Source organism: Phoca vitulina, unplaced genomic scaffold (genome assembly GCF_004348235.1).
Source record: "Phoca vitulina isolate PV1807 unplaced genomic scaffold, GSC_HSeal_1.0 scaffold5, whole genome shotgun sequence".
Classification (NCBI taxonomy): domain Eukaryota; kingdom Metazoa; phylum Chordata; class Mammalia; order Carnivora; family Phocidae; genus Phoca; species Phoca vitulina.
The window spans coordinates 50,482,875-50,510,729 of NW_022589708.1; the positions used below are offsets into that span (position 1 = coordinate 50,482,875).

The following is a 27,855-nucleotide window of genomic DNA, read 5'->3' on the forward strand; positions in this document are numbered from 1 at the left end:
GACCATTCCCTTACACCATACACAAAGATAAACTCAAAATGGATGAAAGACCTCTATGTGAGACAGGAATCCATCAAAATCCTAGAGGAGAACATAGGTAGTAACCTCTCCTAGAGGAGAACATAGGTGGCCACAGCAACTTCTTTCAAGACACATCTCCAAAGGCAAGGGAAACAAAAGCAAAAATGAACTTTTGGGACTTCATCAAGATAAAAAGCTTCTGCACAGCAAAGGAAACAGTCAACAAAACTAAGAGGCAACCCACAGAATGGGAGAAGATATTTGCAAATGACACTACAGATAAAGGGCTGATATCCAAGATCTATAAAGAACTTCTCAAACTCAACACTCAACAAATAACCCAGTGAAAAAATGGGCAGAAGACATGAACAGACACGTCTCCAAAGAAGACATACAAATGGCTAACAGACACATGAAAAAATGCTCAACATCACTAGCCATCAGGTAAATACAAATCAAAACCACAATGAGATACCACCTTACACCAGTTGGAATGGCAAAAATGAACAAAAAAGGAAACAACAAATGTTGGCGAGGATGCGGAGGAAGGGGAACCCTCTTACACTGTTGGTGGGAATGCAAACTGGTACAGCCACTCTGAAAACAGTATGGGGATTCCTCAAGAGGTTAAAAATAGAGCTACCCTACAACTCAGCAATTGCACTACTAGCTATTTACCCCAAAGATACAGATGTAGTGAAAAGAAGGGGCACATGCACCCCAATATTCATAGCAGCAATGTCCACAATAGCCAAACTGTGGAAGGAGCTGAGATGCCCTTCAACAGATGAATGGATAAAGATGTGTTTCATATATACAATGGAATATTACTCAGCCATCAGAAAGGATGAATACCCACCATTTGCACTGACATGGATAGAACTGGAGGGGATTATGCTAAGTGATGTAAGTCAAGCAAAGAAAGACAATTATTACATGGTTTCACTCATATGTAGAATATGAGCAATAGCATGAAGGACCATAGGGCAAGGGAGGGAAAACTGAAGGGGGAGAAATCAGAGAGGGAGACGAACCATGAGAGACTATGGACCCCAGGAAACAAACTGAGGGTTACAGAAGGAAAGGGAGTGGGGGGTGAGGTAACAGGGTGGTGGGTATTAAGGAGGGTATGTGTTGTGATGAGCACTGGGTGTTATACGCAACTAATGAATCATTGAACACTACATCAAAAGTAATGTTGTACTGTATGCCGACTAAATGAACATAATAAAAAAAAATACGCATCAGAGGTGGGACCAACATTCAATCCTGGTACAAACAGGACCCAGATCCAGGACTACGGTTCTTATTCCTGCTTATTACACAGATGTACACACACATAAGGCACGGAAAATATCTAGGGCTAGGGGATTATGTGTTTTCTGAGGATTCGTTCCCTTTACAAGTTAAGTGTTTTTGTTTTTCCTAGTTTCTGTTTTCTCTGATATCTGTCCACCAAGCTATCCAATAACAGGGAGCAACTTCTTAAATTTCTGTAAAAAAACAAACGTCATCGAGCTCAAAGAAATCAAAGAACTTCAGGATGATCTGGTCCAAGTCATCATCACCTCCAGTCATCCAGGATAGTATTTTTGACATAGAAACAGGTCATGTTAAAATTAGAAGTGAGGACCCATTACTGCTCAACTGAGCCTTTGCCAGGATTATTTTTGCATCATTTCAGGGGTGTCCACAACTTGTCAAGAGGAGACCATACGTGCCTATTTCCTGTAGCCTACCAATTTATTTAGAAGGGATATCAATCAGAGCGAAAGGTAAGGTGGCAGCTGAGAGCGCGAGGAGAAGCATCTTTACACATTTTTCCCCTTGCCCCTTACTTCCTCGTGTGTAAAAGCTGATGCCAGTCTGTGCAGGTAGGACTCTGCCAAAGTGAAGGAAGATGACCAATCCTTGCTATGCCATAGATTCTTTATACTTAGGCTTACATCTTCCTTCCTTCCAAAAAAAAAAAAAAAATTTACAGCAATTATTTATGAATTTCTGGCCGTTTCAGTTTCCTATTGCTGCTGTAACAAATGATCACAAACTTAGTCAGTTATAACAATGCAAACTTATTATTGCACAGTTTTGTTGTGAGAAACAGAACACGGGTCACCCTGGGCTAAATCAAGTTTAATATCAAACAGGGCTGCTGTGTTCCTTCCTGGAAATTCCCAGCAATAATCTGTGTCCTTGCTTTTTCTAGCTTCTGGAGGCTGCCCGCCTACCCTCCTTGGTTCGCGGCCTCTTCTTTCATCTACAGAGCACATCACTCCAATCTCTGCTTCCATTGTCACAGCTTTGCTGATTCTGACCCTTATGTTTTCCTTTGCTAAGGGTCCTTGTGATTGCATTAAGCTCACCCAGATGACCTAGGATCATCTTGGCATCTCAAGATCCTTAACTTGGTCACATCAGCAAAGTCCTTTTGCCATGCCACACTCATAGGTTATGGGGATTGGAGCATGGGTACCTTTGACAAAAGTGGGGGCCAGGGGAGATGTTATTCACCTACCACACTGAGTAAGGAGCTGTTTACAAGGTTTTGGCTCTCTTGCTTCTTGAACCAAACTACTCCGGGAAGAGCACATCTTCATCTTTTAGTCAACCCTGGACAACATCTTAGACTCCAGTTTGTATGAGCTTTAGAAAGCCAGACTCTTAGCAACCACCAAAGGAGTGTTTCAGCTAAGACACCCATGTCTTTAGAGGAAGGAGGCAGATATGATTGATAAGGTACTGAAAGTTAGCCTGTCTTTGCACCATTAGATTCTATGTAAGTTTCTTGTAGCTCCAGCAGAGCAGAGCATATTTCCTCCTGCAGGGTAGGCATATAGTAACTTTAATCTTTATTGAAAGAGTTAATGAGCCTATTATAAAAATAGGTGTAATTTGATATGCCAGTATTTTTGCATGGCAGGATCAAAATTAATTTAAAAATAGTAGGGTTCTAGTCAGAAGGGACATAAAAACACTCAAAATTGGAAAAGTAGAAATTCATTTTAGTCCTCCAAACAGCTCAGAAAACAAAACAAAAACAAACAAGTGAAATTATTTATAACCAGCTCCCGCTCTTTACAGTACCTGTTATATGTGTTACATATACATTTACTTGAATGCTTGATAATAATAAGTGAAGGTAAAACATTTAAAGGCAAATCGACCCACTTTCCTGGCACAGTAAATAAGGTCTGTGAAACTAGACATAGTAATTCAGTGTTACTCAAATAACACATTTTATCTTTTGTTTACCACCTGCTCCCATTCTTTCCTAAAACAAACTTGGCAACCATGCCTTGCTCATTTCATTTCATTTTCTATGAAAGTAAAATCTCATTCATAATCTCCACATCCTACAAGTCGCTTGTAAATCTGATGTAGGTAGGCGCAAATTCATTTCCACCCACATAGTTTAAGGTTTTTTGTTCTGTTTTGTTTTTTTACCCACCAATCAGCAATAATAATAAATAATGTTTAAGGTTTTCCCTAACCCCTGCCTCTCCGGCTAGATGCAGAAGCAGTAGCCCTTGTCCCCACCACCAGACATTTCTGGACTGAAAAGTGTCTTAGTTCTGTAATCTCAAAGAAAAACTCATTTTCTTATGCACTTTTAAAATTAATAGTCTATAATGCATTCTCTTTATGAGTGCAAGAGAATAGAATACAAAAACAAATGCTTATTTGTTCTCTCTGCTGAAATTGTCTAATGTTAGAAGAAGAAACTTTGCTTTCCACAGAAAATATTGGCTTCCCCATTAGCCATCTGCTAGATGGTGGGAATGTTCTGTGTGGCTTTCTCAGCTGGAACATTTGGAAAATGAATACATTGTTGCAAGAACTCACATTGTTGGCCATAATGTTTGTGATAATGTTGTTGACTTACCAGATGTCCTGGAAATTCCTGGGGTGGAAGTATTTCCAGTCGTTCCAAACCCCTCCGTTTCGCTGCAGAATGGTGTTTGGGATATATGACTTTCGCTGTTTCTCACGGCTTACCATGGTATTTTTCATTCGGTCATTCTGTAGACTAAAACAAGATGGGAAAAGATACCACTGAACTATTCATGTTCTTCCAAACTCTGCCCTGCTCCTCAGTGCGTCACAGATCTCTAATTTGCCATTTTTCAAAATAATTTCTTCTGCACCCCAACTATATGCATCTCTCTGTATGTAAGATTAAATAGCATGACCTTCATAGTACTTGTCTCCAGCTGGTAGGAAAGCAACAAAGTCTAACAGTTGAATGCTTTGCTCACTCATTATGCCTAAGGAGCTTGTTTGAAATGTGAATAACCTCTGTTTTCAGCCCTGGCCTTCCCTTTTGAAATGAGATTAATGAAGTGATGAATAAAGTGAAGAGTCCTTTACACTTTGGCATGAAAATAGATTAGACTTCTTCTTTTGCAAATGGAATTATCTCTTACAGATCTGCTTCTCTACCTGTTCGCCTTTCATTTAAAGCAACAGAATTCTCTGAGCAGAGCGGGGCCTTAGTCTGGATGGGAATCCATTTTAATATTCCACGGAGTCTTGACTGTCGTGCCAATCACACATGGCTATATGTCTTTGTCAAACTCTACTACATGATTCATTTTTATCCCTTACTTCTATCAAAAGGACATACTATAAAGGTTTACATCTCCGAAGATTTTTAAAGGTAATTTAATTTATATTCGAGTACCCTATCCTACCACATCATTCCAGTTTCGTTTGCTCTTTGGAGTTACATGGTTTCAAGGCAAAGGGGTGGCCTGTCTGGGCTCATGTCACTCATCTTTGCAAGCACCAACAGCTACCCATCGTCCATCTTGGTGCTCTGCTGTCAGCTACGCCACAGCGATGACCCTGTCCCAGCGGCCCCCTCAGCTCTGCTGATTTCTTTCTGTTGCCTGTGGACGGGGGAATATCTGATGAGCTGTCTGGGGCATGTGCTCTCAGACGGACCCCACAGCCTTCCCCTCACTGGGCTTTTCCCTGACAAAGTGGACATAAGTGTTTTGCCCTTAGGTCTCACACCCTCTACTTACGTGGTTCTGTCTCCACAGTGCTCCCTACAAACAAAGCCAGGCCCCTCCCCATCTCCTGGGCACACTGAGGTCTCTGTTCTCCCTTCCCCTTCCTTCCTCATCATTCTACCTTGAGGAATCCATACTCTGGAGGGCATAGCTTCTATTAGAACAATCTTCTAAAAGGGCCCTTTTGGGGAACGTACATCCCTGCATATGACTTTTCTCCCCCCCCTCCTTCCCCTGAGGTGAGAACTACAAAGCCAGCTAACTGCTTGAATGCTGGAAGGGAAGAGGGAGCAAGGAAACATGAAAGACATTTAAAAGCATCTGGTAATATCTCAGTCATATCATGCCACCATCAAGCTAGAAACAGAAGAGAGAAATAGACAGACAAGAAGGCCAAAATGGAGGATGGAGTGTCAATAACTTTTTTGGTAATTTTCTGATATTCTGAGAATTCTGCTCCAACTGCCTTTGATAGAGGCTGGTATCCATACAACACACCTTCACACCTCCTCATTCTGCCCACTGCTCGATGTGCAAGCACCCTCGTATTTCCAACCTTGAGTTTGATAATTGCCAAGAGTTATTCAATCTATGATTAAATGAATGAATAAATACAAATTGGTGACAGAAAAAACATTAACCACCATCTCATTGTCCTTTAACACTGTATGTTGTTCCAATGGAAAGTAGTTGTTGTTTTTTTTAATTAGCAAGTGCCATCTACTTTGAGAATATCCCCATAAGACAGAAAAATCATGGAAATGTAGGGCTGAAAAAACTTAAGGTTATCTAATACAGTGGTTTTCAAGCTTGACTGTACCTATTAATCACCTGGGGAGATTTTACAAATACATATGTAATCCATCCTACCCGAAACTAACGGATCAGGTAAGTCCCAATTACTGATATGTTTTAAAAGCTCCCTAGGTGATTCTAACACATTGGGGGTGGTGAACCTCCCCCATTTACGCAGGTGAGTTGTCATTTATCCAAGACACATCGTCACAAGTGAAAAAGCAATGGTTGACAACTGCTTCTCCTGACCCTTTCTCGTACATTCTTCCCACCACACCCCCACTAAATCCCAACGTTATAAACCATCTCGCAGTGTCCAAAGAGGTTCTGTTCCAGTTTATTTCAATATTGAAGACAACACATTAGAACAGTATCAAATTTCATTCTCATGGTTGTCTCACTTCAAAAGCTCTAACATTTCCCCAAAGAATTACTCCACGGCCCCCCACCCCCACCCGGTCCCCATGTTTGATAAATGTTAAACAACACCTTTATGAGATGGCATTCCATTCTAGAGTGACATTTAAAAGCTCTGAAGTTTAATTGCTGTGGATAACCATCGATCATTGCTGGGATGCCCCTGGGACAGTGGACTTTGAGGTATGCCATCCATCTCCTGGCGGTCCTGTGGCTGGCCGCCTTCCCCTCTTCATCACTGCTTGATGGGGCTGATGGGGATCGCTGCCGCACTTCCAGAGAGCCTCCCATTCCCTCACCTGCTCTGCATGACTACTGAACTGAGCCATGTTGTGACAGTCTGCCTGCTCTTCCCTGCTCAGATTAATGAATACAGCTTTAGCTGTTAATTCAAAGCTAGTCAAGCTTGTATCCAACAATTAGAGACCAATTTTCATCTTCAGCGTGAGGGTATGTGGGGAAGGGTGTGGGAGAGGAGTGCAATTTGGCGTGATTCTTTACATCTGGGGTGTGCGTGAAGAAGGGAGAGTAGGGGATCCTGAAGACAGTACCCGAAACTCTCATTGGTCTGGCTACAACAAGCCAAGCCGTTTCAAGCCTCCACTTCTTTGCCAGCTACAGTGATGCGACCCCAGGGGTTTGAGCTTCCTGCCCTGCAGCTAGACTGCAATCCATCAAAAATAACAAGCACACAGAAGGCCCCTGTGCACTCCTGCCTTCGAGGAGGGTCAGCAGCTAAGGCGGTCTTTGAAAGGGCTTTAGAATCAGAGCCCCAAATCTCCCACTCCTCTTTTCTTCCCTCCACCATAAGAAACGAAATGTTTACTTGTACACAAAATTATGTAAGAGACCTCATCTGCCCCGTTTCAGGGTCATCCAGAGCAACAAAGACAGAATACTCAAATTCTCAACCCTGAAATGTCCTCCCCAGTAAAGCAACGGCTACAAATGCTCTGTCTTGCACGGAAAAGCTATATATGGACCCCAGGTCCCAAATACTGTCAAGATGCTCTCCTACTGGAATTTCTATTTACAGAAAGGAGAAAACAGGAACTGCCAGAGCATTCCTGCCCCTGGTTACTGATGGTAGAGGTGGTTCAGAGGAACACATGCCCATCCAAGGTAAGCTACACCTTTGCCCTGGGAACAGAAATCTCTCCCGAGTCATTTTGACTGATCTTATTTTTCAAGCAGGTGGCCTGGGGCGGGAGCACAATACATAGCAGTCGGCGGTAGTAGGTAATGTTGATAAAGTCTAGTTACTTGCCTTATTGAATTTCTTTTTGCTCTGCTGCAGTATTTAGCAGATGTCTTTGGCATTGGATTAGCTCGGCTATGCAAGGAAGGATCAAGAATGGAATTGCTGTCCCCTCCTAAGCAGCGCACCCACGGGGACCACGTGGAGATGGGAGAGGTCATACCATCTACGTACCTCCACCCACAGGTGAAAGGCAGGAAGAGAGTTAGAAGCAGCATGAGGCTCAAATGTTTGAAGTCTCTGTTTGCTACTTTTAAGGGGTGTCAATTATTTTGTCTGAAAACTAGCGATTAAAAAGACCTAACTTACAGAACTGATGCTGGCAATAAATGAGATAAATGTAAATCAGGTAGCGTAGTGTCTAGCACATAGGTTGAACTTAATAAATGATACAGTGGAAAACATATCGATAATGGGTTGTGTCTCCCTGGGAGTTTACACCTAACTGGGGACACATACAGTAATGGAGCAAATAAATAAATGGTTATACATTGAGTAAGGCCTAGCAATGACGGAAGAAACAGTGACTCTGATAGAGAATAAGCAGGAAGGAGGGTGGTCAGGGGAGCCACTGTGAGGAGGGGATATTTAAGCTGCAGCCAGACAAGGAGAAGCCAGAAGAGCCGGACGTGTGGCAGTCCAAGCACAGGGAACAGAAACCACAAGACCTACAAGGCGGCAAAGACAGGAGAGCAGCTGGAACATGGACATCCAAGGGAGAGAACAGGGTGACGGGGGGTGGGACAATTTTGATTGTGCTTCGAGTTCTTGTTCCTCCAAGTGTGGTCCTGGCATCACCTGGCGCTCATCGGAAATGCAGAAATTCAGGCGCCACCCCAGACCACCCAACCAGAATCCGCATTTTAACAAGATCCCTGGACAATGCCTTTGCACGTTCTGAGATTAAGAACACTGCTTTAGGAAGCCGCTGAAAAGTTTAGGTGGCACAGTGGTGTGACGTGCTTTGTATTTTTAAAAGATTCACTCCAGATGCTATGGTGAAAATGGATTAGAGGAAATAGAGCATATTTTTACTGCTATTTATGATTACTTTCCAAGTTACCAGCCTAGTTTACCATGCCTTCTCCTTCCAAGGCGGGGTCCTGCTGTAATCTGGCCATTTTCCACCTGAAGTCAGCCCAGTGGCTACTGCCCTGCTCTCTGCTTATCCACTGCTAAGTGCCACTGTCCCCCTGCCTTGTATTTTCAAGTATCACCTGTTCCTGTGTTCCCCAGACCTCAGCTCTGCCCACCACATCAGGAAGCCCGCCCTCTTACATCCTGATGAACCCCTCGGAGGCTGGAGACAGCCCTGCCTTTGATCCTGCACCCCACACCTTCAGCTGGCTCACTGCCAGACCGGGTCTCTCCTCAGAGGTGGTTCCTGGCCACACCCCTCTGTTCCTACGGCATACCCCCTCCCATACCCCAGGAATTCAGAGACCAAGTGAAAAATGAGCATTCCTAGCCACTATAATTAGATTCCAAAGAGGAGAAGGGACTTCATAAGTAAATGCCAACCATCTTCATATTAAAAAAAAAAAAACCAAACTTTTTTAATCGATTGTTGGGGGTGAGCTGTTAATGAGCTAACCACTTTTAATTCAATATTTGACAGTAATCGCAACAGAATTACATTTAACAAGACAAGAACCTCTATGGCTTTTTAGCAGTCAGATGAGGTAATAGAACAGTTGTTAAGGAACTGAAATATAATCAAAGGAGCCTTCATGTCTGTTGCTGAATCTGAGTGACAAGACTACCAACAGTAAGCCCCAAATATGGCTAATACCAGTTGTCTGGAATAAGAAATACAAGATAGCCTTGTGCTTAGTGGAGAAGAGTCTAAATGCCTAGGCTGGTGGAGCAGGTAGATTGTTGAGGATGGATGGAGATCTTGCTCAGCTAAAAGCGGTCGAGGAGGCTGGGAGCCAGGGGCAAAATAAAGGGGGGAGGGCATTTCTTAATGATTTCTAGTGAAAGTTCATAGGTAACTTTTGCAGCAATACTACCAGTACATTGAATCCCTCCCCATTCCGTGGCAATGGTGCAGATGATTTTCCCTCATTCTGTGATGTGCTCTGGAGGGCAGGCATCGTGCACGTTGGTGCTCAGCACCCTTCTCAGAATGGCATCGTGAAGCAGCCCTTATATTAGCAGAGTTCAATCGGCCCTGTGAAATGAGGGCACCATTAAAAGAGGGGTGTTTATCTGAGAGAGGCGAGCCGGTGAGAACATCATGAGGGTTTAATCAGGTCGCATTGCATCTCATCCTTGGGAGATCTGAGTTAGGCAGCTGGGAACACCACAGAGGCATGGCTCCAAAATTGTTTTCATTACGCACTTTCTTGAAACCCTCTGAAGAAGCTCACCTTTCTCACCTCAAATGGCTATGTCATCACCTTTATTTCTGCTCTGACTCTGGCTTTAATGGATTTTCTGAGCTTCTAGCTTTGAAACCGTATAGAAAGAACAGCCTCACCCGAGTACCATAGCTGTTACTCAGATCAAATGTCATCCGTCCTGAGGGACAGCTTTAACTTGAGAATGATGTTCAAATTTGGGGGTTTAAAATCAAGCAAACAGATTCCATATATTTTCGATGGCCTCTAAAAGGAGCTTCAGGAAGACGACTCTTATTTGCTCTCAATTTGACACTATATCTGTTATAAAACAAATAAAGGAAGTCAAAATGTCATTTTAGACGGTATCTTTGGGGGGAAATAATGTTAGAAGGAAAAAAAAATGGCTAACCAAATATTCACATTGCTTTATAAGGGAAAAGAACCTTTGGATACAAAGTTCATATTTGACAGGTAATATGACAATAAAAGGGGGAGAAACATGAATTAAAATGCAATGAAAAGTTCATATTCTCCGTGCACAGAAAAATAAGTGAATGTCCTTAAATTGATCAGCTCTCCAGCTGGGAGAAGGCTTCAGATGATTGATGGATGCGTGATGGTTTTTCTTTTAGATATATGTTGAATCATGGTGAGGAGATTAATTGGAGTCACTTTTTTAAGAGAATACATAAATGCATTTGTAATGTACTGTGCTTTGCTTAAAGTAGAAACTTAAAAGTGCTTTTACAATTAATCCAAAACCAAGGGATAGGCTGATGGTGGAGAACCATCTATGTATTTAGTGTAAAGAAAAAAAATGGTCTAAATATTGGAATTCATTGGGAAGCTAAACCTAAAGGTGGTGGCAGAGGGCAAAGGCAAAATTTGTGGCTAAACACTGAGGCGAGGGCCGGTAATGGGTCATCATAGCCACAAACCACTAGGCGGGTTTCAAGTTCTCATCAATAAAACCCAGGAGACCCACTGGCTATCATGCACCAGAAAGACAGAAGCTGAAAAAGTGTTGAAGCGAATCCGATTACATGCATAAATGTAATTCTCCAAACTGACTACTTGTGAAAATCACGTGGGAAGCTTCTGAGAGAAGAGATTCTAGGATTCCCTTGACATGGAATTAAAATCGCTGACTGGACCCCAGGATATTTCCTAGAGTTCAGAACCTCTGCTTCTTTTTTCGGCTGAATCAACATGTTTTTAGACCAATGGTTGAGTACGAGGTATGGGGCCCCCATTTGAATGATGAAACACTTGGAAGATCACTGTGTTTAGAGCTGTAGCATCTGCTACTATTGCTGAATGAGAAATTTAGCAGGCTTATATGCATAGTAGCTCTGAGGTCAGTGGTTGGGAATCAGTGACAGGGAGCATGAGCTTCATGGGGGCATGTACTATCTTCACCACTGTTTTCCTAGACCCTAGCACCATGCCTGATAGATAATGGGTGATCACGAAACATTCAACTAATTAGGGAATCAGAAGGCCCCCAAATTATTGTTTCATCTCTCTTTCAGGTAAGAGTGAAGATTTAGAAATACTATATCCAATGGTATTGCAAAGATCAGAGTGGAGAGCACTTCATACCCAAGTTTTATAATCCCAGAACAACTGGACCCAGGAATCTTGCCCACCTTGACCTTTGAGACCTTTGTGATTATTCCTTTGTATCTTGTGCTTATCCCAATGACAGGTTCACAGGAGGTGTACAATAAATGTACAATAAATAACATTTGTTCAACAAATCAATATATCCTTTCTTAGGATCATTAGGAGAAGTCAGATTCATCAGTTATGAGGAAAATTTGGGGGGGACCTCTTCCAATTATCTTCAAAATAAAAACACACTAAAGAGAAACTACATCTATATCTAAGCTATATGAATGCCATTAATTTACATGATTCTTAGATCAAGAGAAAGGTATTTTAAGTTTCTTAAATGGTTAACTTTTTTTATTTTATCAATTCTTTATTAAATCAATAGAAATGAAGATGTATGAAACCTCATGGTGTTTCCCCATCATATCCACCATGATTCACCCATTTCTATGGATTTGCCAGCCAGAGTGACAGGTAGAATCATGTCTCAGGATTTCTGATAGCCTTCACTACCTGTGGCCCCTCCATGGCCCCATGTCAGATGTGAGCAGAAGTGCTGTGGCCAACTTCCACATTATCATCTTAGGAATGAAGCTGCCAGTCTATGCCTCCCTCTATTTTCTCCTTCTGCTGGCTGGCATGTGGACGTGGCAGTGACTCAGACACGGACACCACCCTGAATGATGGTGGAGCCACAAGATGGAAGGAACCTGGGTCCCAGCATGACTGTCATGAGCAAAGCCTGCCCCATAAGCCTAAACTGCTCGCCTTTGGACTGTTATGTGAAAAACAATAAATTTCTTCTTCAGGTCCCTATATTTGTGATTTTTGTCTTTCAGAAATTTAGCTAATGCCTAAATTTTATACTCCTTATTCTAAAGTTCTGGGATTTCATTTATGTCCAATAGGCAAAACATCTAATGGTTTGTCTCCAGTGGGTATACTAGTTGCAAGTTTTCCCCCAAAAGGGATTGTATGGATTAAAACAAGTATTCTACTTTGTTATTCTACACAGATGACAACCACCGATAGAAAATATTCTCCAGACAACTGTGCCAAGTAGTGAAAAACGGTGAGACCACAAAGCTAAAAATATTATGATACACAGTATTTTTTGACCTAGGTATATCATTGGAAGGTGCATTTTGTTTGGCATACTTGAAACACATTCTCAGTGACAAGAAACAATATTTGTGAGTTTATTTCTGGGCATGTGCATAGAGTTAATTAGCAAACTCCCAACTCACTATGCATGCAAATTTCAAAGTTCAAGAAGTGGCAATTTACTCACATAAACCTTATGCAGCTTTTATGGTTTTGTCAGATATGCTTACTTAAATGCATAAATTAAGTACTATGTGTTGTACCCACTTAGAAATATGGCAGGATTCCTTGGGAGAAGTGAAAATTAAAATGTCAGAAAGAAAAAAGCTTTGTCATCTCACCCTCAAAGGTGCGCCATGGGATGAATGTCAGTTTTTGGAGATGCATTGGCTGCTGGGCCAAGTGTGGCAACAAAATCTGGTGCTTCTCCTAGGCCACGCCTCCTGACACACACACTTAATCCTGGCAGAGGGGAAGTCTGTTATGCTGGGCACTGAGGACGCCCATGCTTCAGGGAAATGGTCAAGCACAGAGTTCACCTCTCCTTTTCCCAGTGTTTCATTGAACATTTCAGGACTAAAAATGAGGATCCAAGATTCTCAGGTCAAGGTTCCTTTGTTTTTCCACATAGAGCAGAATTCTTAATTTTGTTCTTTTTGTCTGAATGGTCTACACGTTCCTGGTGGAAGGTTAAATTTTCCTTTGCCCTGCCTCCTTTATGACAGAAACAATCCCCTATTTTAAAAGATAAAGATTACCCCCACAGTACTCTGTGAAATTGCTTGCTACCATAATTACTCACTTAGTATTTTTTAAATGTTTTGCTTAGGACTACTTTAAAACAGATCACTTATTCCTGTGTTAGTTGAGATTGTTCAACAGCTTCCACGATGTATTTTAAGTGACTTAGGTATCCTTGAAGGTGATGAACAGGCTTCTCCAACAACATCTGGCATTTCAAAATGGCGCACATGTGTGTGTCATGTGCACATGCATGCACACATGCGTGCGCACACACATTTACTCTTGGCAAGACCGAATGGGTCAGCAGACATAACAAAGCACTTTGTTTTATGTTGGGTTTTTAACTCAGCATGGCAAAGCTGGTTACCTTTTACAAGCTGGTCAGAAGTTTAACCAACCAGAAACTTGGCTCTGACCAAGTTTTTATTAATAAAAACATGAGAAAGGATAAATGGTTACTGAATAAGGTTTACTTTTGGTAGACATTTTTTTAAAAGATAGTGGGCCTTCTGGGCAGTGGGAAATAATTAAGTTCCTTGATGCTTAAAATTAAGAAAAATCTATCATTTTCTCTGGAGATATTAATATTGTATCCCAAGATAATTTAAACAATTTCTTGGTCATACTATCAAACTATCAAATGGGATAATCAGGAAGAGTTCTGCTCGTCTTCCATCTCAACTTGATTTTGCCAATAGAGCAGATGTCAAAGGGCAAAGAAATCCCTCCTATTTTGTAAACATTTACTACTCAGAGAAATAATAAAAATGGAAACTCTGTCCACTGTGTCCTCCTGAACATTTTTCTTTGTCAAAAAAAAAAGAGAGAGAGAGAGAGAGAAAGAAAATCCTCATTACTTCCCATTCAACTCTCCCCTGTTTCTTAATTTTAAACATTCAAAGTACATTTTTGACTGACTAGTTCCCACCCTATCCACACTGCCACAGGCTGTTTAAAGGAACATAAAAGGGAGAGGATGTGGCATCATATTCCATTGTCACCGTGGCCCTCTGCACCGAGCCCAGCCGTCTGAAAGAGATCCCCATCTCTGGGTCTTATATCGAGTGTTTACTTTTCATCATTTCAAAGTGTTTCTCTCTGATAACACTCCTGTCAAATTTATGAATAAGTCTGGAAATTTTCAAGATAAGCTGAAATTGGTCTTATTTGTTGGCTTCTGACTCAAATTCCCTCTACCTCTTCAGGGAGGAAGCTACTGATTTTAGAACCCAACTGCTGTATGTTTCTTTGCCCCAGCTGGAGCTGTAAATCACACTTGGTTTCACAGATTTGATAAAGCCTGTGAGCTTATAATGTCCCTGCCAGAACGAGCCAAGAGTTACTTCCTGGGGGAATGAAGCCAGTCGGCAGCGCCTCCAGCCCCATAAATATGACCCTATTAGGCGGAAGTTAGTGGGCCTGTCTAAAAGTGGGGATTTGCCCAAACAGCTCCACAAAGTAGCATGATCAAAGTGATAAGAGAAATTTCCTAAAACGACAAGGGGAAAGAAAACAACAGAGAGTTCTGTGTTGATTTTTGTCGTCTGCCCTTCAACTCTGCTTGGATTCTGCAGCAAGTAAGATTTCCTACCAATACATGACCTGTTTCTATATAAAAACATGAGCTTATCCACTAATACAGCCCATCTCTCACACCTCAGATTCCACATCACATCACAAGCTGCTGTTTCGAAAAGTAAGAGCACAAAGACTTGTACAGGTTTCAGCAGTGGTGGGGAGAGGAGCAGGGAGTTACAAAAATTCAGATATCAGGCTTACACATGTCATGTCTTTCCAACTTTAAAAGACACTTAGTGCCCTTTGAGGGTGCGGGTGAAGACCAATGGTAATGGCAGAGAAGAAATATGTTGTCGCACTGAAATATATTTTACCCATGAGTAAAAAGGGAATATATAATAGAACTGATAATGGTTTATTATCACAAGAACTGCCTTGCTCAGTTGGCTCTTATGTGACTCTATCAAAGACCATCTGTAAGATAGAAACACATTGTTTGAATATTCACTCGTTATTTAATTCATGCACTATATGCCGCGCATCTCCTACACACACACACACACACACACACACACATACACACACACACTACATGCATTTGCTTCTAATATTACTGACACAAAGAACATGCCTGCCTGGTTTAGGGGAGGAGAGCGAGAGCACAGACAAGCATTTAAAATCTAAAAGACAAAAGGAAGTTTGGATTTTTTTTTTTTTTTACTCAACATAGATGTACTTTATTTCCAGTTTATCCCCAAATAAGGGGGGGAGAGTTATATTTCACTATACACATGAATCTGTGTTCATAAGTCTTCAATAATAAAGTCTGAGAATAAACGACTCTAAGCTTGAAGTACTAAGACATCAACGTTAGACAAACTTGAATAAATGACAATGCATTGTTTTTATTCTCTGACATTGTCTTTAATAAGATAAAATTTTAAAACAGAAATCTCTAAAAATCTGACAGGAGCCTTAAAGATCAAATAGTGCAACACTATCATTGTATTGATGGGCAAATGGAGACCCACAGTGGTTGCGATTCCTAACATTGCACAATTAATTGCTGTGGGATGCAGAAATGATTAGTCATAGAAAGGGGTCGAGATTACACCCGGCGTGACTTACCACTACGTGAAATAGGACTTGTGCTCAGGCTCATTCCTGTGCTGTGGTTTTCTTTGTTCAGGGTGCTCCAGGAAAAGTGAATATGTGATTAAGATAGATTTTTCATCTAGGCCCTGAAAAGGCTTTCCTGCCAGGGAGAACTTGCTTTCAAGTTTCTCTCTCCACATGGTCTTAACAAATTAATGGATGAGACTGGGATTAAAATATCTCAAATTAGACACCAAATTCTGTGAATTGTTTTCACTATATAATTAGAATAAAAATCAAAATTGAGAACCTGCCAGTTCCCAGAGCTTTTCAGGTCTTCACAAAAGGGGAACTCACTGTCTCTTCATCTTTTTATTAGGGACAAAACCCACTGACTAAGCATCGCCCTCTTTGGGGAGATGGTAATGGGCCGCATTTCATCATGTGCAGGCCTCCCACACAGAGTTCAATTATCTAGCCCCTGGAAGGAGATACTGCAAAACAAATTAAGCAGGCATTGGTGGACTGAAGGCCCCTCATCTCATCCTCAGTGAGGGGACGAGCTCAACTGTGTCACGTGACGGCCCACTTTGTACCAAGTTGCTCGACACGGGAAAGTCCATGCTCTGAAGCCGTCATCTAAGGCACGTCTGCTCTGACTGCACCTCACAGAAGGCATCCCCTTCCTAGAAGGACGCCTCTAGGGGATAATAGAACCCTGCTGCAAATGAGAGCCACCATGTCAATCCAGAAAATAAACACAAGTGGTGATACAGTGCCTTCCTGCTTTCTTCCCATACCCTGTGCCCAGTGAAAAGCATGAGGTTGGGAACAAGATGCACACAGTAATAAAGGACATTCAGGGAGAGCATCTGTGATAATCCCACGGGAGTCATGCCAACAGAAGGGTCCTGAGGAAGTGCCTATGGAAACTCCGTTTTCCAGGAACAGTATTTAAAGTGGATTGGCCAATCCCCAAATGCCTTACTTTTATTCCTATGCTGTTCCCGCTTCAAATAGTTACTCTTGCAGCTCCAGGGAAGAATATGGTGACAGAGAACTTCTCCAGCTACCTTCTATTGAATAAGTGGGAAAGGCAGAAAAGCAAATTCCTTTTATTTTTTAAAAGATTTTATTTATTTATTTTAGAGAGAGAGAGGGAGAGCATGCGCGCACACACACAAAAGCAAGGGGAGGAGCAGAGGGAGAGGGAGAAGCAGGCTCCCTGCTGAGTGTGGAGGTCAACGAGGGGCTTGATCCCATGACCGTGAGATCATGACTTGAGCTGAAATCAAGAGTCGGACATTCAACCAACTGAGCTACCCAGGTGCTTTCTTTTAATCAGCATACAACATCATTTAAAGCCCATCCCTAGTGACATTGCCCTAACATCTCATATTTGGAGACACCTGAGAGCATGCAATCAAATCTTGACATGGTCAGTTGGAGCTACTATTTTCAGACCTTGTGAATTTCTAAGCTCATGGTACCCTGGGAGATTACAGAAATATTTCACTGGGGTAGTCATTATTTCTACATTTTGTGGCGCTTTCCAGTTTGCAAACAGTTTTTACATGTGTCACTTTATTTAATCTTCACAGCATCACAAACTATCAAATTTTTTTCAAGGTTTAATTTTCAAGCAATCTCTACACCCAACTTGGGGCTCAAACTTAAACAACCCGGAAATCAAGAGTCCCACGTTTCACTGACTGAGCCAGCTAGGTGCCCCAGAAACTATCAATTTTAAAGAAGATATTGAGGTTCATAAAATTTAAGTGGCTTGCCACAGCTCACACAACTGGGAAAAAGAGACACAATTGAACCCACATGCAATGGACTTTTGCCATTTTTGTTCATCAGCACTAGCGGGGTGCACAACTTTGTGTTTCTTGATAGAAGGTATGGCCTAATTCCCCATCACAGTCAAGTCACTGGACGTTATATATGTACAAATGTGCCATAAATAACAATGCCCTTTGCAAAGCTTATAAGAAATTCCTTACCCAGTCGGCCATCACCTCTACTTATTGCCCTTTTCCTCCCACGCTATTTCTCTCTGGTCAAAGCACTATCTCTCCTGAACATGAGACACTAGCTTTTCTGATTTTTAGGACAGCGTATATTAGGTATTTAGAGCTTTATTGACTATCAAATTTAATTATTATAAGAGGCTGAGGGTGTTGGAAAAACCACTGATACTGAAATTGGACAATTGGATGTGTCACGCAGGGTTCTTCATTGCAAACAACAGAAACTGACCATGGCTAACTTAGCAGACAGGGGATTATTGCAGGGCTATTGGGTAGCTCATGCAATAAACAGTAGCTGGGCTCCAGGCAGCTGGGTGGTTTCATCTTTGTGCTTAGAGGTCTCGCCACTTGACCCTCACCACCACTGTGCTGGGCACAGAGCTCCCCATTTGCTCTGGGTGCCACGTGATGCTCCCTTTGCCTTTCATTCCTCCCTCAAGTTTTAGGGACCAGAGGAGGAACCTGTGATCGGCAAAGTCTGTGTCATGGGCTTGTACCCTAATCCCAGAGAACTGGGAGGAGATCAACCCCTTTCTGCTTCTTTGATATCTGTGACTATAGACATTTACTGAAACAATTGTGAGAGATAGTGCTTTGACCAGAGAGAAATGGCGTGGGACGAAAAGGGCAATAAGTAGAGGTGATGGCCGACTGGGTAAGGAATTTCTTATAAGCTTTGCAAAGGGCATTGTTATTTATGGCACATTTGTACATATATAACGTCCAGTGACTTGACTGTGATGGGGAATTAGGCCATGCCTTCTATCAAGAAACACATAACTTCTAACCTGAAGTCTGTATACATTAAATTTTTGTCCTTTGGCATTATATAGGAGTTAATCTAAAAAGAGGCTAGAAGGACCAGTTATTGTCTTTTTTTGCTAAAACTGTCCAGGACCACTCTAACATATAGAAAGTGCCTCCCCACTGGAACTCATAACACTTAATGCGGAGAGCATCATTTGGCAAGCAACTACCTATTGTCTTATAACAATTCCTGCAGTAGTATCCTATCTTAGACATAGCCTTAAATTTGGCTCTTAAATGTTTCACATACTACTGTCCATTTTTTTTACAATTAGAATTATGTCAAATTAGAAGAAGTCAGGGACTGGATACTAAATTTATAGCCTGTGCCTATAAAAGGTACCTACTCCTCTGTAAATTTGATGCCAAAATGTTTCTTCTAATTTGAGACTAACCAATTATTCTGTTTCCTTCTATACCTTGCAACCACCTCTTTTTATATGTTCTCATCTGCTAGTGCAGTAACATACCTAGTAGATGAAAATCAGTGGTCAATTGGCTCAGGAAAGTCTCTGCCATCAGTGACTGCCCAATATTACTGAAGTAGCAGTTGACATGAAGTAGCCAGAGAGAAGGACTCTAGAAAAAGGATGGCAATAATTATAGGTAGGACAGGGATCCTTATAATAGGATTATGTTAAATATGAATACACACACATACACACACACACACAGAGTATTTATGCATTTGAAATACTCAGTGACTTCACATTTTGTATGAAGAGATCCTTTCCTCCTTGTCTCCCTGCCCCTGCCTAAAAGAACAGAACTCATTCACAAAGAATCTGCTGGTAATTGTCATGTTTGCCACAGACCCCATCTTTCCTAGTCATAATTATATCTAAAAACAAAGCAAAACAAAACAAAACAAGCCTCTGGTAAATGCAGACAGTAGGATATAGGGAGAACCGCTAGTGGGAAATTGGTGATGGTACATGCATATTTTAAAAACATTTCTTTCAACTGCCAGTCGCCCTGTCTAATCAGGTTACCTCTATTCTGAAGGAGCAAATATCAAAGTCAAGATGGAATATAAATGCAACATTATAATATATGGCATGTAGAATGAAGATATGGCAAAGGTTGACATTGATGATGATTAAACCATTTGGGATTTGGTCTTAGAGACATGAGGATGGAATCCATAATCACCAGCCCTCCCCGCCTCTTTATACAGTACCAGCTAATATACAGCGGCTTCGTAATTACCTACTAAAAGATAGGTGGGGAGTTCATTAACCACGCTAATTACAAGAACAATTTATGCTAAATCATCAGCAGGAATGTTAAAAAACACTCCTTGAAAACCAAAACAATGTAAAACCGACCTGAGTGGGCACAGAACATCTGTTCTCTAGGGCAGGAGAAAAGAGAAAAATCACAAGAAAACAGAGAAGATGAGAGCAGGAAAGTACTTTCTTTGTCATTTCCAACTGAATGACAGGTGCAGGTCTATTATATGAAGAAAATGGTGTGTCTCAGAGATGATGGCCTCGCAGATAAAGAGGATCATTGGCAGCTGCTGGCTCCTCAAGACCTCACCACTTGTCACCCAGAAGCCCAATTTGTTACTGCTCAGAGGGATCCCATCTCCTGCATCCTCGCCTCAGAGATGTGAATCAGACAGAGAAGGGCAATATCCCGAAAGTTTTTTGAGATATGTCTTAAATATCATGCCCATTTGTATACACCTCTATTGGATGGTCGGGAAACACAGAGCAAAAGATGATGGCTACATGGTAGAGAAGGGTCATCGTGAAATTAATAAAAACAGCGCAAAAGAGATTTTAAAACATCATTTCGTAAGTACACATAAGCAGCAGGAACTACATTTTACTCAAGGGTTTCTTTGAATCTAAGAATGTTAGGGCTATTACTTCATGATTAAGAAATAATTCCTTCTGATTAGGCAATGTCAACTAAAATTTAATTTTTTTTTTTTTTTTGCAAAAGCCATCCATATCTAAATGCGTATAATTACCTTTTTCCCCACAGGAATAGAATTTTTAAAGGGGGAGCTGATTCAGATAATGTTTTCAGATCTCTTTAAAATGGAAATGCTTCTTTGGAAATTTTCCACACATTTGGCATCAGAAGTCTCCTCTGTTCGAGCTGCACTAATTAGAGGCATGCACACGGAGGTTGCAATGTAAGGTGAAGGGAGAGGAACATTAATGACCCAGGCTTGATATCATTTGTGAGAACTTCTTTCTACTGATCTGACACCCATTGAAGTTCAGCTTTCAATTCTGTCTTTGAAGCCCAAATCAAGTAGTGTCGTGGACACATGTCTTTTGTGTTTCACACTCATGTTTTTTTTTTCCTAAATTGCTATGGACTCCCTGTGAAAGGAGCCATCCACCCCGACACTGGAAGTAGACACCGCTCCAAACTAGTTTCTCATTTGACATAAAGTCTACAGTGACAAATTTTGTGACTTTTTGGTAGCTTTGGACAAGGCCATATCCAAAGAGGAGAATACTGCCTTGGAAACGATAAACAGTGACTAGAAAATTCAGCTCTACCAAACACTCCTTTTTTTCCCCCAATTCATGGTCGGCTGTGAAACCAACCAACAGGTGAGCCCAAGATGGGTAGGCTCTGCAAAGCCACCCATATGATCCCAACACAGCAGGTCATTTCAAAATTTCTTTGAGGCATGAAGTGACCACTCTTGCTTTCACTGCAGAAAAAAGGAACTGGAAAAACAAAATTATTAGTCACTGGCAATGCCCTGCCTTCTGAGTTGGCACCACTGACCTCCATTTCTCCATCCACCTGATGCCTAGACCTCTCTTACAGCCTTCTCTGCCTGGCTCTGCTTATTTCAGTAAATGAGTTTTGATGGAGAACAATGTTCCCGAGCCCTATAGATGGAAGCTTCTTAAAAAGACCAGTGCCTGAGCATCAATCTTTTTTTAAAGATGTCTCCAGGGGATTCTAATGTCCAAAGAAAATTTAAGAACCACTGGAACCTTGCTACTCAAAGTATAGCCCCAGACCAAAACACTATCATGAGAGCTTGTTAGAAATGCAGAATCAGACATCACCCAGACCTACTGAATCTGAATCTTCATTTTCACAAGAAGTACTGCTCTAGAGCCAAGGACCTTATTAGATTTAGTTACATGCAAGACTTCAAAGAAACCTGTGATCAGAATATTATATGTTTGTGTTCTTGCCTTTTTTCTGGGCAGTGTCCAAGAGTTTTCATGATACTCTTCAAAGGCTTTGTGACCCAAATAAGGTGAAAAAAAAAAACAGTGCTAGAATTTAAACCAGGACTCATCAACTGAAATGCTTATAGGAGGCAGCCAAATGAAGCAAATGGGAGAAGTGGGTGGGGAACTTCAAATAAATATGCAGAATATTCTACACAAAACACCATGCTCTTCCTTGTTTAAAAAAAAAAAAAGAAACATTGCCCTCCTGCTCCATCTTTAATTCTGTTACTTTTGGTAGACACATGAGTTCAAAGCAATGACTCTCTACTGTAAGGGAAAAAACACACTTGTGTGCTGGCGCATGACAATGGGCAGAGCTGCAGAAGGCAGAGAGATGAGAAGAGGATGTGGAGACAGGGAGAGCACACACCTGGCAGGAATAAGGAGGCCGGGCAAGACTCCAGGCAACTGCTGGCATGGAGGACCTTCTGAGTTTTAGGGACAGTCCAGAACGCCAGATTTTGTATATAAAATGAAATCTCTAAATGTTGTGCCAGTATTTGTTGGGACTGAGTAGGCAGAGCAAAACTCACTTATAAGCATATCTGGACAGTTCACATCCACTAGTATGGACTTCTCTCGCATCTCTTACTTCCAAGGAAACATCTTTCTAGAGCACATTCCAGCTAGAATCAAAATTCTCTAGAAAAGATCACACGACCCCGCTGACTCATTTTAAGAATGAAAGCCAGATAGCTGAAGCATCTTGACAAAGGTCATAGTGAATTAATTTTGGTTAATTTCAAAGTAGCCATGAGATTTGGGTCAGAAAAGCCCCAAATAATTAAGTTTTTCAAGAAAGAAGAGATTCAGTAAAAGGAAATGAGGGCTGAAAAGAGTGAAGGCCTGGGGAAACTGCTTCTAGTCCTCAGGCCTGCTGCCAGCATTCAGGAAAGTGGGAAACTACCAGCAAGAGTAAGAGCGGCCTACAGCAAAAAGTAAGTGATTCCTAGGGAAATGCCCAGAGGACTGTTCTAGATACGACCCCCAGTCTTCTGCTACCTGAGCAACAACAGGATGTTTTCTGCTGTTCTCCCACTTTAAAGAATCTTTCACTAGTGCCTCTTATTGGCAAAATCTAACCTAGAACCCTATTGGCAAGAGATTCTGAAAAATGTAGCTCACAGGCTTTCAACGCCTACAAAAAGATCAGCACAGAGGAGGAGCAGAGATGGTGCCGAGCCACTGACATGTGATAATGTGAGATCTAAGTACATGTAACCATCGCCATCTTTAACCTTTTTACTAATCTGCACCTAAATGACAGCATGTATTTTATATCAAGGGAATAAATAAAAACATATATGCTTAATTAATGTCATGGAGATATAAGTAAGCATGCAGGTGTTTGGACCCATGAGAGATAAAGCTGATGCTCAAGACAATCAAAACACTGAGGCAGAATTTGTATTTCTTAATGAGTTATCTTTTTCTTTATAATTTCTATCACTTACATAAGTAGACTGCATTTTCCCTTGTCGCACTCCTAAAATTTTACATTTCACAAAAGTGAAAAGATAGTTTAGATAGACAGGTAGAGAGAGAGAGAGATTTAAATGGAAATATTACTAGCTCACCTAAAAGACGTTCAACCTGACTGTAGTGAAAGGCACCAAAAAAAACCATCGGAAGAGCGGGAAGGTGAAGACGGACATTCCTTTAAGGTCGACACCCTGAGGAGATCTCTGAACTCTGAGTCAGTTCTTTTCCCAATTCTGACATTGATTCACTCTGTATATTGAGCTTCAGTCCTCCTCGGGTAAAATGGGGAGTTGCCACAGCTTGGATATGGAATTATTATAAAAGATGCCTGTTTAATGAAGAGATAATAGGAATGGAGACATTTCTAAGAATGCCAGGGGGCATAAGCCAGTAGTAAAACAACAGAAATCAATGCTGTCAAGAGAGGTACATTTTGTCTACATTTGGCAATAAGGGCTTTGCTGAACTGTACACGTTTGGAAGAAGGCCACGAAGTGGCTGCTTCGGGAAGACAATGGGGCACATAAATGACTGCTGGGTTTTCTGGAAGATTTGGACCTTTTCTACTAAATAAGCAGACAGAAAGTGATAAAGCGTATTCTGACCTAATGCCAACAGACACAGTATGGCTGAGCCATTGAATATGAATAGCTGACATCTTTCTGTGGCTTCCCACAGGCTGGCGTGGTCCTCTCGTGCGCTGGTTCCATGAAGCCTCACAGCACATTCACGAAGAGGAGTCCATGATGCCCCCCATTCACAGGTGGAGGCACCAAGAGGCCAAGTAAACGGACTGCCCAAGTCACAGGGCAGCACAATGCCAGAGCCAGGTTTTGAACCAAGTCTGTCCTAGGATCTTAGTCACTCAGCTGTTCTGTCACTGAATATGGTTTTCAATAGAGTTGTGCCAGTTTGGCCATTAGAGGCATTGCCACCAAGATTTTGGCAGTTGTCAGTCTTAGTTCTTAACATTATCGTGGATTTTGGGGCGCCTGGGTGGCTGCCTCCGGCTCAGGTCATGATCCCAGAGTCCTGGGACCGAGCCCCGCATTGGGCTCCCTGCTCCGTGGGAAGCCTGCTTCTCCCTCTCCCACTCCCCCTGCTTGTGTTCCCTCTCTCGCTGTGTCTCTCTCTGTCAGATAAATAAATAAAATCTTTAAAAAATATATATTATCGTGGATTTCACCTATTGCAATGTCTGTATAGCTATTTTAATTTTGGAGAAAGTACTAGCCAGAAACCATTTTGAACAACACTTAAACTTCATGCTTTATATTCCAGGCCAAACCTCTAGTCTCTCCACTTCCATTTGGGGATTTTGAACCACCCATCTAGCCATGAGTATCTTACAAAGAATAATAGCTACATACTCGATCAGACCCGGAATGAAAATATATATCCTAGGGATTTTACCAGGCCCCCAGAATCCAGATGCAAATGTCCCTTTGTTTTCAGAATAACTGGTTGTCATACAAATCCCAACAGAATACCACAATGAACAACTGGGGAGCATAGGTTCCTTTGTCAGTACAGAAGACAAAAGAATGCACAGAAAAAAAAATGAAATATGTGTATGGGATTAGAAAGACCATTGGAAATGCTAGGGACATCAATCCCAAGTACTCAGACCAACTTAACTGTAAGCATTTCAACATGGGAAGATAAGCACTCTTGACAGTTTTTTAACGTCTCTAAGCTAGTCATCCTGATTTTCAGACTTTTGTACAAACATGAAAACACTTTAAACCAAAGTTCTTCATCAGAGATATTTGCCCAACTCCTTGCTCATTCAAAATTAATTTTTAAAATAACAAGAAAATAGATGTTAACATAAGTATATTTTGAATACATTTAGCATGCATTTTATTTATTTATTTATTTATAAAGATTTTATTTATTCATTTGAGAGAGAGAGCGCACACACGAGGAGTGGGGAGGGGCAGAGGGTGAAAGAGAAGCAGGGATCCAGACCTGTGGCTGGATCCCAGGACCCCGAGATCATAACCTGAGCCAAAGGCAGGCAGACACTTAACCAACTGAGCCACCCAGGTGCCCCTAGCATGCAATTTTTTTAAAGATTTTACTTACTTATTTGACAGAGAGAGCGTGTACAAGCAGGGGGAGCGGCAGGCAGAGGCAGATGGAGAAGCAGGCTTCCAGGAGAGCAGGGAGCCCAATGCGGGGCTCAGTCCCAGGACCCTGGGATCATGACCTGAGCCAAAGGCAGATGCTTAACGACTGAGCCACCCAGGCACCCCCCCTAGCATGCATTTTAAAGGAAATACATTTATTCACACATATAAGAAAATTCTGAGGATGTCCAGCTCCTGAGGTTCAGAAGGCTACTGCTTTCAGCCGCCTCCTTCAAGCATCACACATGTTTCTGAAAGCTGTGGCAGAGGTTTTTCAAGAACCTCTGGTCACTCCCAGAGAATTGCTCCTTTGGGCTACAAAATGGGAATGCTTTAAGTCAGGGGTAAATCACAAGGTAAGAGGTGGAATGTCTACCCATATACCGTCTATTTTCCAGAAATCTCTTTACAGGGTCATGATCCCTTTCATCATCAGCACCGAATTCACATTCAGAGGAAGAAAGATATTTGTGTTTGGAAGACACTCCACCCCAAACTAAGCAAGTGAAAGTCACTTCAATCTTTTCACTTGCTTTTAAATCCTTCTGCTGAAAATCATTAGGAAAAGCTAAGTGATAGCATACATAAAACCACCATTTTCAGTTGAAAGAGCCCTACTTTTAAGGACATTTTTCTCTCCAAGCTTCCAAAAATCGGTAATCCAAGAATAGAGAAATTGGTCTTGAGTAAAAAAAAGATTGGATTTAAATTGTGAAGTTCAAAATTTACTAAGCCCTAGTATACCAGTTTTGATAATACTGAGAGTAAACAGAAAAGCAGTTATATAAAGATTATTTTGGTAGTATTCCTGCCAAAGAATTCACTATTTCCATTTCCACAGGCTGAAGAAAAAGATTACTTTTATTTAGCAAAAAACATGTAATAAAACACCTCAAACTTGTATAAATGAACAAGTAACAAAATAACCATAAAACCATAATTACAAGAGTTTTTCTAATGTTATAGTTCTAAGGGAAACATACTTCAAGGAAAAAAATATTTATTAAAGAACCTCAAAAGAAACAAAGAATAATTAAAAAAAAAAAAAATGAGAGAGAGAGAGAGAGTTGCCCGGTATCCTGAGTTTGAATGATTTTCTGGTAACATCTTAAGAGTTCAATACATATTTTCAACCCTATACACCAGTGTAATCCAGATGAGCCTTTTTGTAAAAAGAAAAAGAAAAAAGAAAGAATAAAAGAAAAAAAAGTGGGGGTATTTTATTTCCCTTAAGAGAGATTTTATCTCCCTCAAATTACCTAGGTAAATGAAAACCAAAGCAAACAAAACAAAACTCTGAAGGCCTGGCCTGGCCCATCCCCTATCTCTAACATTGCATCTATATACAGCAGAGAGAAAAGAAGTTTGTTAGCTACCTCATGTATTTAACAGCCAACCAAATATTTCAATTACAAAATTAAAAAGTCCTCAAAATTTATTTGAAGCAGGATTATTCAGATTAGCTATTTAGAACGATCAAATAACAAAATGACTAAACCTCATCATCACATTTCATTTGCAAAATGTGGTCGAGGAGAGGAAACGAATTGAAAAAACTTTTTGAGAAACTCAATTTGACACACAACAAATTTAAAACTCCACTTTGGCATGGGCCCAAGCATAGATGCAAGCATTCTATTCTGCAGGAGAAACCAGAGGCAACCCTACACCCACGAAGTGAATCCTCAATCAGTCCACTCTCTAGGGCGATGCCAACAATGTAATGTTGTTTCACATAACCAATTTGGGGGGGCGGAGGGAAATGGGGTTTTTGGCCTCATTTTTCTGGATAAATGCCTCAAGTCTCCACTCTGGCTTGCCTTTGTGGTGCCCCAATATTGGGAGGGTGGGGAGGCGGCCTGATAATAAAACTGTATGAAATTATTCTGCTGAAACATATTATTTTTGAAGATGGCAGAATTTGTTGGCAGTGGGATTTATTCTTCTGGAGAGTGAGAAAATGTTTACTTTCCTTTATTTTTATGTTTCAACTCTATTTGAAGAAATAGAAAAATAGTGTATTGATCAGTTGTTAATGAATATTCATCATAGGCTGAACATACCAAGCAGAATGATTAAAATCCTACTCTCTTATTTGGCTCGGATTCTTTTGTTTAGACCTACTGCTTTGATTAAATCTACTGGTTTTCTTACTGAAAGCAGTGTTGTTTTTCTAAGCGAAATTTCCTGGATTCTTTTGGGGGAGATTTACATATTTACATACTGGTCTTTTCTATTCTTCACAATGTAA

General features: G+C 41.2%; 1 long non-coding RNA gene across 2 annotated transcripts in view; it reads right to left on the reverse strand.

The window, feature by feature from the left end:
* Positions 1–27,855, reverse strand: part of LOC116631320 — a 55,352-nt gene that overhangs the window by 17,809 nt on the left and 9,688 nt on the right. The window contains exons 1-2 of one of the 2 annotated variants that reach the window (XR_004299161.1): positions 19,237–19,351; positions 3,905–4,048 (exon numbers count right to left, since the gene is read on the reverse strand). This is a non-coding gene — a long non-coding RNA (uncharacterized LOC116631320). Of the gene's footprint in view, positions 1–3,904; positions 4,049–19,236; positions 19,352–27,855 lie in introns of those variants that run through there. The other variant, XR_004299162.1, reaches the window with a different exon arrangement.